Source organism: Leopardus geoffroyi, chromosome C1, assembly GCF_018350155.1.
Source record: "Leopardus geoffroyi isolate Oge1 chromosome C1, O.geoffroyi_Oge1_pat1.0, whole genome shotgun sequence".
NCBI classification, from domain to species: domain Eukaryota; kingdom Metazoa; phylum Chordata; class Mammalia; order Carnivora; family Felidae; genus Leopardus; species Leopardus geoffroyi.
In genome coordinates this window covers 145,036,590-145,053,157 of record NC_059328.1, presented here as the reverse complement: position 1 = coordinate 145,053,157, position 16,568 = coordinate 145,036,590, and the positions used below count along the sequence as shown (strand labels likewise).

Genomic DNA, 16,568 nt, shown 5'->3' with positions numbered 1-16,568 from the left:
CCCTTACCAGATGCCTAGAAAGGAGCGTAGGATTCCTGCTTCACAGCCAGGGTCTTCTTCCACTATGTCATGCTTCTCCTATAGGTTGAGATCAAAGGTCCTCCAAAATATGGCCTACTCTGTCTTTTCAAAATTATCTCCTACCTTCCCTTTGGAGTGGGCTCTGCTCCAGCCAACCTCGACTCTTAGCAGTTCCCCAAATATACTCTATGTTAACTTCATTTGCTCAACTACATTCTTGTCACATAAGTATCCTTTTTTCTATCCCTGTAGAGTCCAAATCACCATCACTAGTGTGTAGGGAATGGATGGATTTCTTCAGCTTTTACTTCAAGTGCCACTTCCTCCATGAAGCTGTATTTTATTCTGCCAGTAACAGTAATCTATCTCGTCTCTGAACTCCCATTCCCCTAGATTGGCATTGTGGCATTTATGTCCGTACAGTCTACTCTTTATTTGAGTCCCAAATTCACCAAAATTTCCTCTATGAAATGGCAAGAACAGAGTGTCCACCTCTTAATATTTTGATATACCCAGTACTCCAGGTCTCCAGTTTTTCCTTGCTCATGGTAAATAATTAATAAAATTTTAGAGAGAACTAAAATTTGTTTAGCCCACTTTAATGTGTCAGTCAATGTGCTTGGAACTTCATAGTTTGTATTTATGTAGCTAGAACGATGGTAGAGTAGGGATTCCAAAACGTGCCCATTTCTGCCATTTTCAAGGTCCTTACTCTCTTAGAGAAACAGTACTGCCTGATAAGTTACATATTTTTCAGGAGCCCATCATGTCACACTTTAAATGTGACTGAGCCTTTAACCTGTTTGTGACATTGAGGCCAACTCCTTGAAAATGTTTAAAGATGAACCAAACTCTTCTTCCCCTGTCAGGACAGCTGCTTCCATGATGACGTTCTGGAGGGCAGCCAGCCCCACTGTGCTGAGGCCAGGCGGGATGTGTGGGGAATAGATGACAGAAGGCCACCTAATCAGGTGCTGTCTGATGAACTGAAGTAGAAATGCTGTAAACAGAACGGGTCAAAGGAAGGAGAGGCTCACAATTTTAGCCAAGGCCACAAAGCCAGAAAAATCTGGAAAATATGACTATGGAATACACGATCATTTGGAGTCTCACATTTAAAGATAGAGTGATAGATTACAAACAGACTACCATATAGTTCTTGGGGGGCGGGGAGGGGGGAAGGGGAGCCAAAGCTATATTTAACAACAAACTCGATTAAAAACAAGCTAGATACTTAATCTGCCCAGAAAGTACCTCTGGCAATATCTTATTTTCTGTGTCCAAAATTGGTAATATCATGAATAACTAGAACTTCAAAAATGAAGGATATGATTTTGTGTCTTAATACTAAAAAGGCATGACTTTGCACATGCAACTCACCCTATTATGTAACTGAACAGTGTAGGGAAGAGTATATTTAATGTAAAAGAAAAAAAAAAAAAACCTGCCCCTGAGAAGTCCAAATTCTAAAAATTACTTAATCGGCCAACTGTGAAAAAAGGGAGGCTTTGAACATCTCCGTATACCTGGCGTCTGTCTTCTCACCATTCATTTATTGCCACTGTGACTCCCACCATGGAATAGTCTCATGGCCAGAGACATTAATTATACTCAGGTGAAAATGACATTATATTTCATATTCCTTTACTCCTAATCCTCTAGTTCTCCAAAGTACAATGAAGACATGGGCAGGCCTGGGGATCTGAAGTGTTTATGCTTCAAAAGGTGACACATTCCATTGCCACCATAAGTTCTGCTATATCTGGGAAGAGGTCACCCTTTGAAATTCTATATGCAATTTTTGGCAATAGAATGGTGTTACTTTTTTTTTTTTTAACCCTCCTAAAAAAAGAATACTGAAGTTATTTTCTCTCTTGCCAAAAAGAGGAGAAAAAAATGAAAAGAAGAAATCAGTTGGAGATTTGATTGCGCAGACTTGGGAAAGAGGCACTGCCATACCATGGCGCATGACTCATCTAGCCCTTAATCTTGGCTCCAAACCCTGGCCTCTGCCTGAGGATTCAGAGAAAGGCAAAACGCCATTGTCACTTGGAAGCCATTTGTTTAACAAGGTTTTCCTGATTTAAATCCTCATTTTACTCCAGCGCTGTACATGGGAGTACTCTGGTTTATGAAAGAATAAGGACTTTTAAACGATCCTTCCAGAACTCAACGTTCACTAAAAATAATAATAATAATTGTTTTTTCAGACCCAAGTGTTTGTTGGCAGAGCACTAAGGGAAAAATAACAATTTCCTGTCCTTATCCATGTCAGTCGAGGTGCTATTTCTAAGGATTTCTTCCCTAAGAACATCAATGAAGTCCCAGATATCAAAATATGTACAAGAACGTTGCTTAGTTTAATATTGAACATGCACAAACCATGTGCCTAGCACTATGCCAAGGGATGTACAGACCAGAAATTAGGACAATATGATTCCAACAAAATATATTAACAGCAACATCAACAATAAGAAGAATACAGCATGGTAAGTGCCTGAAGGAAGGGGATTGCTTTAACATTCAGAGAAACAATTCTTTTAAGGAAATACTGCTTCAACTAATGTGAATTTTCCAAACCTACTAAACTGGAGTCACTTACATTTTGTTGAGCATTAAATTACCTGTGTCCAAGTGACTTTATTTTAGAAATCTGCAGATTTTTGTTAATGACAAGACTTCTAAGAGGAAAGATGTCAACGTAATTGGAATAAGAGAAGAAATAATTTGCACTCATTTCATAGAACCTTACAAACATGGATTAAAATACTGGAAGAAAAAAAATGCAACCAGTAGCATTTTGGGGTTGGAAGAGTAGATTTTTCACCCTAACTTCCTGAGTTGCTGTATACAGAAAAGATTGGAATTGTTTTCCAAGACGGGAAAATAAAAATGCAAATTTTGTAATTTTATTTTTAAATGTTAACAAAGATTGACAGATTGTGTCAATACAGTTTATCTTGGAAGCAGATACTTACACAAAGCTAGGAGGGCAAAAGTTTTCTTAGGAGGTAACGCACACTTAAGACAAAAGAGAAGGAACAAGATGAAGCCGAAAGAACCCATAGACTGTGATGCTGATCTAATACCAATGATAAGAAAGGTGGGAGGAGCCAGAATTGGGTACACAGATGCTCTATGATGCAAATTTGATAAAGTCTTAGCCAACCCAATGGGGAGCTCCAGAAAGTCGCCCGTTGGAATAGTACCATATTGAACAGGGTTGGCCCTATCCTAATGGACCCACTGAGCTGGCATTGGCTGCAGGCTACTCCCAAAAGGAGAGGATTCCTGCTGAGTGCTACACCAGATTGGGAAAGGCGCTGTAGCTGGAGGCTAGCAGCTACAGGCATTGCTTCCAGCGGAAAGGCAAGTTCTTCTTGAAGGGAGATCAAGCAGCACACCTCTGTGGCTGCCAGTCAGAACAGAAAGGTGGAATTTATCAGTGTCTTTCTAAAAGTTTTGTTAAACAAATATCCAGAAATACTGATATAGTCTAACCAACTGATGGAGAAGGTATGCATAAACCTTCAGTTTTGTCTGAATTACGTGAATCTGGTAGAACCACAAGTCTCTTATTTGGGGTGGGAGAGGTAATAGCTAATAGCCATGTTGATCTTAGCTTTGATTATAGTCTGCTAGAGGGTAGGAATATACATACATATATATATACTTCTTGACAACACCAATGAATGACAAGGCTGCCTCTATGGCTCAGAAACGTTGCATTCCAGTTGTGAGAGGTAACACAGATGAAGGAAATTGTAGACAATAGACTTCATTTACATTGTGCCATTCAATTAGATATGTTATCAGTAGCCAAAACAGTAAATGCTACTATAGTTCTCCTGAAAGAAAAACATACATACCTTTTAGAATCCTCCAGTACTGAGGCAGTATTAAGACTGCATGAAGGAGAGGGAGAGTCAGGAGTAATGGAGCAGTTGGGCCACAGGACAAGATAGGAAAATAAAGGAAAGGGCACAAAAACCATGATGACAAAGGGAACGGTGAAGAGAACTCAAACATTTCACAATATGTAACCCAGGCTAGAAAGGAAGGAAGAAGGATGAATAGAATTTTCTGAAATCAGATTGCCCTGTTTATAGTTTCTAGCTATGCATTAGATTTGCCTTGGGACTCCACCCAGATCATTATATCAGATTCTGTGGGTATAAAACCCAGGCATCAGTATTTTTGTTTTTAAAGGTCCCTTAGTGATTATGACAGGATTGAGAAACCCTGATCTGTGTGAATTCCTACTTATTAGTAGAGGAGCTTCCTTGGGAAAGGTCACACACGGACATCCTCTTCCCTTCCCTCCCCACTCCTGAGAGCCTTCATCCTTTGGCAACAGAGAGACACTAGGGATTAATAACCCATGCTCCCCTGGACTCTCACATCACTGGAGTCCAACACGTGTGGATCTAAATCCAAGGTACGGGAGGCTCTTCCCCTCATTGGAAAAGCACATGGGCAAAGCAGGACACAAGGTGGCTTGACTGCAGTTTAATCCAATCCTTCCAATTACAATCATAAATAATGAACATGAATGGAAGAATATGGGGCCTCTGATGTCTAAATGGAAGAATATGGGGCCTCAGAAATTTTTTAAGTTTTTTTTTTTTTTTTATGGATAATGTTTCTATTGCTTTCTGTGGATGCAGATACGAGTTGTAGGAAGTCTGTCTTTACCATCTCTCTTCACTACTTGATATCATACTGTCCTGAATTTAAAAAGGTAAGAAGAAAGGGAGGGAGGAAGAAAGAAAGGGAAGAAGAAAGAAAAAGATGAACGAGCGCAAAAATTAAAATTCTCACAAAGATGACCGATAAACCAATGGAAGAGCACTGGCAAAACTGGCCACACTGGCAGATGGCCAAGCTAGGATGGGCAGACCTGGCCATTTGCTTTCCATTATACAATTATGTGGTGAGGGTGGGGTGAAGAAATTACTGAAATAAAAACGATAAGCACTAGAAACTAGGATATCATTTTTATACATGTTTATTTCTAGATTTCCTCCCAGTGTTTACTCCGTGAAAACTCTCACTATTTTTTATTTAGCTTTACCTTCCGGGAAAAATAACTGCTTGGAGTTCACCCAGTAAAATGACAATGTAAACTCACCCACGTTAGTGATTACCCAGTAGCCCACAGATAAGCTTCCTGTTGCCCATGAGATAATGGAGGAGGCCCTGGGGATTAGTTTAGGGGTGGAGTAGGAGTGCATTAAACTCTCCACTTCCTGGTCATGTGGTTCCCTCCTCCAGTTTACAAAGTAGGTGCTTAAAGCAATTCAAATTTTCAGTTGAGTAAGTAGCAATTGTTTGAAACTGATCTGAATGTAAAACTTCAGAAAGTAAATATTATATCTAATTCATTTATAGGGAGCTTTGACCTATTTATTATGAACCCACAGATAATAATACCACGGCTCTAGAAATTGGGGTAACAATTAAATGTAATGATTCTCTACAGCCACTCTTTTTCCTTGCCTCACTTTATTAATTGGAAAGCCTATTCTCCAAACAGAACTGAGATGATTGACATTTTTTTTTAAATTAGCGAATTTCTCTGTTGGAGAGAGTGGATGGGTGTTAGCACTCTTTTCTGCACATAACATAAAGAAGATGCTTGCTGTTCAAAATTTACATATCAGTATTGTTTTTGTTTCGCATCAAGTTTCATTTTGCATCGAGATTAAAAAAAGAAAAAAAAAACATGCTGTGAAATGACCAAATCATATAATGATTTTCTATACCTGTGGAAAGTTCTTTCAGTGAGTTCTTTTTAATAAAATCAAAGACTAAAGATGTAACAATTAGAAAAGGGGAGAGAAAGAAGAAAGATGTAAAAGTGGGGGGGGGGAGGTCAGAGCCCAGTCCCAGTTCTCAGTAACGTGCATATTCTTTTTTTGCATTCTGTGAGGCTGGAGTTGCTGTTGATGAAATGTCCTCACATATTCTGTCAATGTCAGAATGCAAACATCACTAAATAAACCTTTGTGTCAGAATGTCACGTAGTGATTATTTATGCTTCTTCACAACACCAATGAATGACAAGGCTGCCTCTATGCCTGAGAAAGGTTGCATACCAATTGCAAAAAGTAATGTAGATGAAGGACAATGTAGACATCACAATTCATTGAAACTGTGCCATTAAATTAGGTATGTTATCAGTAGCCACACAGTAAATACTACTATACTTCTCCTGAAAGAAAAATATTGACTAACAACTAACTGGAAATTATTTAGTAATTAGCATGTCTTTTTGAATCTCTGTTATCAAGTAGATAGTCATACTGAAAGAGAAGTGTCATTTATTTTTTCTTCTTTATTTGCTCACCGTTTCAAAATGTTCCTTCTTCTGGAATTGAATTTGGAGTCCACATCTTTAGAGGAGGCTGCAATTACTAATGGAGTTTGGATAACAGAAAACCCAAATAACACAATGATAAAGTCTTTGCAGTACAAACACAAGGTGAGTAAAATATTCAAGCCCTTGTTTGTTCCTGAATCCCATGTTGTCTCCTGTTTCAACGTTGAGTACTCAGTAAGGCATGGCATCAGTCATTGGGACCAAAACATATATTGTGAAAATATTTCATCAAATAAATCAGTAAAATTATAAGGTTATTACAAATCTGTTATCACACATTTTAAATATTAGAGAATAATTAAAAGATACCACTTTATTAGGGATAACATTCTACTAACATACCACTCTGTTAATCATACTGACACATACCAGGCTTAAAACACAATTCAAAGTCATCTAAATCACCATGACTTTTAGGATCTTAGCTAAGACCTCTGATGCCAGCACAGAATTGTTGGCTTATGAATCCTTGCTTCGAAGTTTCTAGATTTGTGATCTTAAGTAATTTACTAACCTCCCTGGGCTTGGCTTTTCTCACTGCTAAAATGAGATAGAAATAGCTTCTACCATTTGATGTAGTTTGATGTGAGAATTCGATGAGAGAACCTACAAAAATCACAGAGCCTAATATCCCACACAAGGTATTTTCAAGTTCAGTGAAAAACAAATAAATTCAAAAATTATGTTTAAATGAAGAACAAATCTACATGGAGAACTTCTAATTTGCTATTAGCCCACAAATGCTTTTATAACTACAGACATGTAATGAAATGAAAGAAATAATTTAAAGGATTTCTCATGTTTCCACCTTTTTTTACATTGTAGGTTCGTAAGTTACATAGGCTGTTTCTTTAACTCAACTCAACCGAATTGAGTATGCTTGCTTTTATTCCCTACATTTCTCCATTGTCTTGCTCCTCTCTTAATGTTGGCTATATCTGAAGTGACCCAACATTGGTTCTGGTCTATTCATGGTTTAATTAGTACCTTCTGTTACTCAGGATACCTTTGCCTATCAATAGAGAAGAAATCCACTTACCATTCCAACCCATCCCAACCCCCCCCCCCAAGTGCTTGCCTTTATATAAGAAAAAAAAAATTGGCTTCTTGGCAGTCTGACAAAAAAGATAGCCCCTACCCATTCTCAGCAACAACAAAACTACTAGGAACAAAGCAACACAAAACCTTTCTTATTTTTTTCTGTAATAAAATAGTGAAAGATACATTCACCAAAACACTTCTTATGAAGTGAAAGTGTTTGAGCTGATTCTGTGAGTGGTTGGGACTATTTCAATATAAGAACTCAAGAATCCTTGTTAGTACTAGGAAGGAGGAAAAAAGACAAGAGGAGGAAAGAAAAGAGTCAAAGTGGCATTAGTGCTGGGATAGGAGGTCTGACACTCCGGGAGGTGAACCATCCCCATGATAGTCATTTGCAAAGTTCATCAGTCTGATGATTATTTTTGAATAATAAAGTGTTCCAGGCCAATGATGTGCCTGAAATTCACACCCACCTTGATTCAAGGCAAAGCCACGGTGGTTCTCACAGGTGTGAGATCTGAGAGACAAGATAGGCAGCAAGAAATAGCCCCTAAAAATGGAGAAATCTCTTGGAGGCCTTTGCACTGGATAAGGCCATCAGGTTCAACTCAGTTGGACTAGTTTTGTGAGGGGCAATGGGGCTCAAGGTGATCCTTGCCTTATTCTTGATTTTGTTTTGGGGGTTTATTTTTTATTTTTTTTTAATTTTTTTTTCACCGTTTATTTATTTTTGGGACAGAGAGAGACAGAGCGTGAACGGGGGAGGGGCAGAGAGAGAGAGGGAGACACAGAATCGGAAACAGGCTCCAGGCTCTGAGCCATCAGCCCAGAGCCCGACGCAGGGCTCGAACTCACGGAATGCGAGATCGTGACCTGGCTGAAGTCGGACGCTTAACCGACTGCGCCACCCAGGCGCCCCTGGGGGTTTATTTTAAAATACTTTCCTAAGTCAAAGAGATGGTCCAGCCTGGGAGGCTCAGTAGGTTAAACATCCAACCTTTGCCTTCAGCTCAGGTCATGATGTCACAGCTCTGGGGATTAAGCCCTGCTTCTGGCTCTGCACTGACAGTGTGGACCCTGCCTGGGAATCTCTCTTTCTCTCTCTCTCTGACCCTCCCCTGCGCTCTCTCTCTCTCTCTCTCTCTCAGAATAAATGAATAAACATTTAAAAAAAGAGAAAGAGATGGTCCAGTCAGCTTTTTCACCAGTAAACATTCCTTGTGTTTTGTGTGGGTTACAAAATGATACAACTGAAAAAAGAGCAGTTTGAAATTCGGAGATAAAGGTGGGACAGGCCATTAAAGTAACTGTGTAAACAACTATCTAGAACCACTAGTATAGTGTTTCATATGGTGGCTTTAGAAAATAAACCCACCTAACGTAATAATGCACATTTAAATTGGTGCTATTTAAAGGCAAAATAGCTGTACTAAAGAAAGTGTCACTGATACTTCAATTTTGCGTGCCTTTCAAACAGTATGAAAAGCGGTAACTTCAGGGGATGTTCAAATAAAAGCAAAAATTGCAGCAATGATATATATATATATTTATTTATCATTTATATATGTATGATTTAGATATAATTTATATGTGTATAATTTTGTATATATAATTTATATATATATATATTATTTTCTGAGAAACATCTTAATGCACACATTCTAAAGCAAGAGGATTTCATTTTCAAAACAAGAGGACTTTTATGTAATAAATTAATTTTGTGCAACCATTATGATGAGAGTGTGAAAGAAAAATTTGCATTCAAAGTGTGTTTTCCAAAATTGCATATTATTTACCATCTATTTGCAAGAAAATATGATTGGCCGCACTAATACCAGAGTTATGGTAATAGTTACCAGGGCTAAGTAACTCATGACCTTAAGCACCTTCCAGTACTGTGATTAAAGGTAGGGGCAAATAAGATTCTTACAACTTCTTAAGAAAACTTATGAAGGAGGAAAAATAAAACAGATAAAAGCAGACCTACCCCTGTTGAAGCTGGGTTGGGGCACAGAACCCTACCAGCTTAGATCTTCCTTTCTCATGATGGTCCCCAGGAAAGCTGAGAAACTGAACGGCTCTGAGGGGCATAGTCTATCCTCCATGGCTCTCTGGAATTAATAGATGAAATAGAAGGGAGGTGCAGTAAGGGAGAGATGCCAACTTCATCCCAAACTGTGTCCACTTCTGAGATTCTCTGACATTTGGATGAATGATAAGGCCAACCTGATGAATATGAATTCTTTGAGGGACTTGAAAGCTTCATGAAAGACACTCATTCCTTTGAAGAGAAGAACTGGTAACAAAGCCTTAGTCACAGAGGGATGATCAATTCTACCATAGTTTACGTGTCACACAGAATGTCTCTCAGGACACCTGGATGACTCAGTCGGTTAAGCATCCGACTCTCGATTTCAGCTCAGGACTTGATCTCAGGGTTGGTTAGGTTGAACTCCATGTCTGCACTGTCAGCACAGAGCCTGCTTGGGCTCTCTCTCTACCTCTCTCTCTGCCCCTCCCCTGCACTCTTTCTCTCTCTCTCCCCCTTCTCAAAATAAATAAATGAACATTAAAAAAAAGAATGTCTCTCATCCAGGTACAAGCAGTCTAATATGATGCATGAATACTACAAATGTACAGGTGTGAAAAATAGTCAATGGAATTTTTAATAAAGAAAGAGTAATCTGTTTCATTAAGAATTATGTGGGGAAAACTATAAAGAATAAGCAACATATTTTGGCACCCTTGTGAAAAAATATTAACACTATAGGAGAGAGTTGTTTTGAAGAAGCTTGGTTTCCAAGCATCATGTTATCCAAAGAATGCCTGGCCTAACTGGGAGGGAGTGGATTTGACCCCAGTTTCAGAATACAGGTGGGGATGTCACATTAACAGTAATGAGTGACCATCAGAAGATTTCCCTAAAATTGTGATGGATGGTAGAAGTTGCATTAATTGCAAAAGAAAATGCTAGGAGGGGACACTTGGGTGGCTCAGTTGGGTAAGCGTCTGACTTCGGCCCAGGTCACAATCTCACAGTTCTCGAGTTCAAGCCCCGCGTCGGGCCCTGTGCTGACAGCTCAGAGTCTGGACCCTGCTTTGGATTGTGTCTTCCTCGCCTCTCTGCCCCTGCCCCACTCACACTCTGTCTCTCTCTCCCTCTCAAAAATAAATAAACATTTAAAAAAAGAAGAAGAAAATGCTAGGATCAAGTGATAATGAAAAAGAGGATAACCACAAGAATGGGATTGTATACACTTTACTCTTTCAAGTTTTAAGAAAATCACTGGTCAAATTCCTTGCCCTTTCTAGAATATTCCAATCATTTCACATTGTGCTAAGTAGATATCTATGGCCCCCTGGAACTCACATGTTGTAGGTACCCTTCCAGCCTAGATGGCTTACAAAAGATTGGCTGTGTGGGTCCCCTCCCTGTTTCTTCTTTAGTGTGAGAAGCTGGTGCTACATTACAAGATAAATTAAAACAGGAAGTTACTATAGAATCACTGAGGATAACATTGCTTAGGAGAGTAATCCATCTTAGAATCACTGAGAGTTGCTTTCCTTAAGTACAGTAGGAAGCCATAGACTTAATTTGGTAAAGGCTGTAGCCCCATGTGGATGACAATAAAGCAATAGTAGCCATGTGTTCTATGTTCATGAAGTGACAGGGAGTCTGCCCTGACCCAGTGCTCATGAGACTAGATTTGTCTTCCTGGAGAAAGAGCCATATATATGATAAGAAAATTCTCATCACCAGATCTAGAGCTTTGGATAGAGAAAACAGTCTCTTAGTTGTGTTCCAGATACAACTATCAGGTTCTGGTTAAGGCAGTGCCTCTCCTTGAGCCACACCATTCCCCTCTTCAGATCCAATGTGTCCCCACTGCTGCCATCCACCATAGCCCAAACCTCACTATCTCATATTCATGAAGTGACAGAGAAGTAAAAGGACTTGAACCTCAGGGGCATTAGTCTCTTTGGTTGAAGATTTTCTCTCTTTTAAAAAAAAATTAATGTTGTGCTCGCTTCGGCAGCACATATACTAAAAAAAAATTAATGTTGATTTATTTTTGAAAGAGAGAGAGACAGAGCACAAGCAGGGGTGGGGCAGAAAGAGAGGGAGACACAGAATCTGAAGCAGGCTCCAGCCTCTGAGCAGTCAGCACAGAGCCCGATGTGGGGAAAAAACTCTTGAACTATGAGATCATGACCTGAGCTGAAGTCAGAGGCTTAACTAACTGAGCCACCCAGGTGCCCCAGAAGATTGTCTCTTTTAAAGAGGTTTTGAATATTCTTTTTGGGAGCCTTCAGAATTTCCCTGTTAGTGTCCTCCAATTGTAGATGGCCCAACCATGCTGGCTGCCCGTAACTCCTCCCTCACCTTCCCACCTTTGGGAGTACATCTCCTGTCTTCTTTGCTTTTCTAGCAAAAGCACCCTTAGGAGTTTCTACAAAATGGCTCAGCCAGCTCCAATCTCCACGGACATTTTGCCCCACCAAGCACAGCTTGCTCACAGTGAAAGCTCTCTTATCTGGCTGCCTTGGCTGGTACACCCAGGCATAGCTCATCATTATACTTTCTAGGTGTGAAAGTTCCAGTGTTCTTGTTCCAGTGTTCCTCACCCCAGGGAATCCATGGCAAGCTTCCCAAAATATTCTCTTGAAATTCCTTCCATCTGGTTTTATCTTCCTCTTTCCCTCGTGGGCAATTGTGAAGAGGACACATAGTAATCTGTCAACTCTTTACAAAGCAATTCTCATTACAGCCTTTTAAACCCCAAATAATTTTTCGTTTTCTCACAACCAACTGGAAATGGCTAGTGGAATAGAATTAGCTATAAACCGCTTTCATAATATTTGAGCATGTCTCAAAGAGCTCTGGCACTTTATTTTAGAAAGGTAAGGACTTGCCAGCTATTGTGTTGTTCATAACTTCTGAGGCCTGTGATGGATGAAACAATGCAACAACATTGATCACATTACACATGGATTGCATTACACAATGATCATATTGTATATGGATAACATTATGCATTGATGGAAATAAATAAGAACAGTTTGAAAATAAAGAATAATGTGGAGAGAATCGACAAATCTCATATTAAAATGTGTTATGTGACCATAATAAGTAAGCTAAAGAGACATCAACTGGACGTGTGATATACCCAGAGTCCCTCTTAATACCCTATTATATTGTGAAAGAATTCCAAACCCAAGAAGCAAGAATGGGCTCTTAATAAATGTTGTTATTGTTGAGTAATGTCTTAGCTTTGGATCCATGGAAAGTAGATCCTGAGGCAAAGGCTAATAGGATACCCTTTTATCAGGGAGACTAACCCCAGACAGAAAGAATAAAGAAAAGGAGAATGAAGTAAAAAGGAGAAAGCCAATAGAAAGTGCAAGAATTGTATTGATTGACTGACTACTCCAACTCAGAGACCATTTTCTAAGAGACAGTGTAGACTATTGCTTCTTATGACACATCATCTGAGGTCAAAGGCAAAAAAAAATTGATCTTTAGATTTCCCCTCTCCCATCTGTCATTGGTTAGTCAAGGATGTGCCCCAAGGATATTTGTTCTAGTTACAACACACATACACACACACACACACACACACACACACACACCACAGTATTTACACCTATTTCCTCATTGAACAGGAACTGTTGCCTTTCACTCCTTTGTATCTGTAAGGAAGCCTGTTAGGGCAGGGACCGGGAGGTCTGTGTGGTGAAGTAGGTTCAGCAGTTAGTCCTGGCAACAGTCACAGGGCTGGAGCAAGTGAATCAGATGACACAGAGGAGTTGAGATGGAACCATTTTGAAGTGGTGAACATATGAGATGGATAAATTATCTTCTGGGTGGAGGAGGGGCATCAACTTAAATCTAAATGCCACATTTAATCATAAAATGAATTCCATTAGATTGAATAATTAAATATAGAAAATAAAACTATCAGATAGAAAACAATGTCAGTGCATATTTAGCACATCTAGAGAAGAGCTTCTAAGCACACCAGCAGTGGAGGAGACTGCAAAGGAGAAGAAAATGATAAGGGAAATTAAAACCCTGTGCAGCACTGAGGGATACATGGATGCATTTCTTGAAACTCCTTCCTTCCGTCTTGTTCTCCTTGAATGTTTTCTAATTGCATTCTCTTGGTCTTCACCAAAGGCTCTCTCTCATTAGTTCATATTATACACATCACTCTTAGCCAGATTCCTGTCTTCTTTCTGTTTCCTCTTTATTCGATGTGCTTTCTGAATGTTCTCACACACAGTCCTAACTTCAGTTACCTATAGGTTGATAACTTGCAAGTAAATTTGTCAACCCTGATCTTTTTTGAGTTTCATCCAGAATGGATGTGCATGTTGCTCCCTTCCAGGCATAACAAACTTCGTGGGTTCAAGTCTGAAATCAATACCCCCTTTCCTTCCTCTCTGTCCTGAGATGTTATTAGAATTACCACCCATGCCATGTCCTAAGGTACAAATCTTAAGGCAATCTTTGTCACCTTTCCATTTCCCTTCCGTCCCCATATTCAAATGTCAGCTTCTCCTGTCAGTTATTCTCTGAATGTCTCTCAAATCTGGCCTGTATTCTTCAATTCCACTGCAACTGCCTTAGTTCAGAAACTCAGGATCACTCAGCTGAAATATTGTCATAGCTTCCCATCTGTTCTTTCTCTCACCAGGCTCTTCGTACTACAACCCCTCCACCATAGTCCTACCAAATGATCTTTCTGAAAGTATTTTTAATTGATCATGTCTCTATCTTGCTTTAAAACCTCTTCTTGTTCCCACTTTTCACAGAAGGATTGTGCTTATTCAAAACCATAGTTTTTTTTTTTTTTTTTTTTTTTTTACCTCAAGTTTACCAAGAAGACAAAATAGATCCCTTGACCCCTTGTAACACTCAGTTTGGGTCTCTATTAAATATCTAGGTCATAGTTTTGCAATTTATCCACTTATGTGTCTGAAAATTCCAAACCATGCTTTTCCTTATATCAGAAGCTCTATATTCTTCATTTTTGTATGTCCCAAAGCATAATACACTGCCTAGAACAGAGAAGGATCTCAAAAATGGTTGTTATTGAATGAATAATTAAAGACAGAAATTGCTAAATTAGCATCTTCCAAAATATGCTCCAGAAAAATGTTAAATAATGTCATATAAAAACATGTTTTTTAATTTTTTTTTACATTTATTTATTTTTGATAGACAGAGAGAGACAGAGCACAAGTGGGAGAAGGGCAGAGAGAGAAGGAGACGCAGAATCTGAAGCAGGCTCCAGGCTCCAAGCTGTCAACACAGAGCCCGACGCGGAGCTCAAACTCACAAACCGCGAGATCATGACCTGAGGTGAAGTCGGACGCCCAACCAACTGAGCCACCCAGGTGCCCCTAAAAACATGGTTTTTTATATAAGCCAGTGGGCACATTTTATGAAAACAAATGGAACAATTTCTTTAAACTAGAGAACTTCTTGGAAGCATTAATAGTCCCTAATGCTTATCATGACTCTTAAAAAATCAATGCAGTATAAAACATTCACTGAGCTTTTTGACTTGTGAACCAAATTTTAAAATGAGTACTGCCCTAAGGAAATGATCTTGGAAATACTTCTATATACATATTTACTAATTCACTGTAAAAAGATAATAAAGACAGATTCTGTTCATGTATGTTTTTATTCTTCAGGAGAATATGTAACATGACTTAAGATACAATTTTCTTACAATTAAATTTAGAAATTCTGATTTAGAAATCAGGTGAAAGCATCTTAGGACAAGGCTAATTTTCTAATGCCATTCCAAGCAAATATCATAGATAATGTCCTATTCCACGCAACCACAACAATAATAAAAGGATCATGTAATTTTCTTCCAGAATTGTATTCATATCCTTCGTGAAACTCTTGGTTCAAGCCCTTGAGAACTCCTTGAAGGCAGTGCTAATAATGGAAAACATGCACACTGATCATTACTGTGTATGTAGTAAAGCAAACAATTCAAGGAAACAATAACTACTGTATGATCCAATTATTTCAGAAGACACGGAATTAAATCATTCTCAAATTTTACTAGTCAGAAAATTATTTCCTGCATTTATTAAAAGGCAAGTTCTGAGTCCATTAATCTGTATGGGACCCAGGAATTCGTCCTTTAACAAGTTTTCCTTGTAATTCTTATTCAAATGGTTCATAAATTAACAGATGACACCTTACGTACCCTGACTTTAATTGTAGCAGTCTATTAAAAGATTACAAAAGAGAAAGTAAATAAACAGTATAATGGTTACCTTTATGTTATAATTTGGCTGGGCCATGGTGCCCAGATATTTCTGGATGTTTCTATGAGGGTGTTTTTGGATGAGATTTACATTTAATCAGTGAACTTTGAGTAAAGCAGATTGCCTACTATACTGTGGGTGGGCCTTATCTAATTAGTGGAAAACTTGAGTTAAAACAAAAGGCTGAACTCACCCTTGCTCCACGTCCCACCCAAGCAAGAGGAAATTCTCCAGCAGACTGAATACATCATCTGCAACACGAGTTCTTCCTGGCTTGCCAGAAGGCTGCCTTTGGACTGCAACTACAACTCTCCTGAGTCTTTAACATGTCAGCCTCCTCCATCAAAATGAGGATTGGCTCTAAGGAGCCAATTCCTTAGAGCAAATGAATCAATCTTCTTGGTTCTATTTCTCAGGAGAACTCTGACTGATATGTAGGGGAAACCATGACAGTAATTGTACAGTGACTCTAGTCCCAACATTCTCAAGCTAGAATATGGAATCCCTACTGATTGGTTTGTTAGCACTCTATAATCTTCTGGGAATTCCCATTCTATTTATTCCTCTACCTGTCCACTCCAGCATGTACGTCTGGTTAAATCAAACAGACTCTAGCTCTGGAGCATCAGAAATAAAACTGAGAAAGTTAAATCAACTTCCCTTGAGGTACCGAAGAAAAGGATCATAGATATGTATAATTTGAAGCCAGGATTGAGAACCGTTGATCCAGGACCTTAGGTACCATATCAGGACTGTTGGTTTGTTTACTAGGAGCCATGGGAAGCCACTAAAAATTCTTAAATAAAAGAGTGTCCTTATCAGGTTTGAG

General features: G+C 39.0%; 1 long non-coding RNA gene across 1 annotated transcript; it reads right to left on the bottom strand.

The window, feature by feature from the left end:
* Positions 1 to 15,119: 15,119 nt before the first annotated feature.
* LOC123596755 lies at positions 15,120 to 16,283 on the bottom strand. Its single transcript, XR_006711849.1, has 2 exons — positions 15,933 to 16,283; positions 15,120 to 15,401 (listed from the first exon to the last, which is right to left on the bottom strand). It is a non-coding gene; the product is annotated as an uncharacterized LOC123596755 (long non-coding RNA).
* Positions 16,284 to 16,568: the final 285 nt, after the last annotated feature.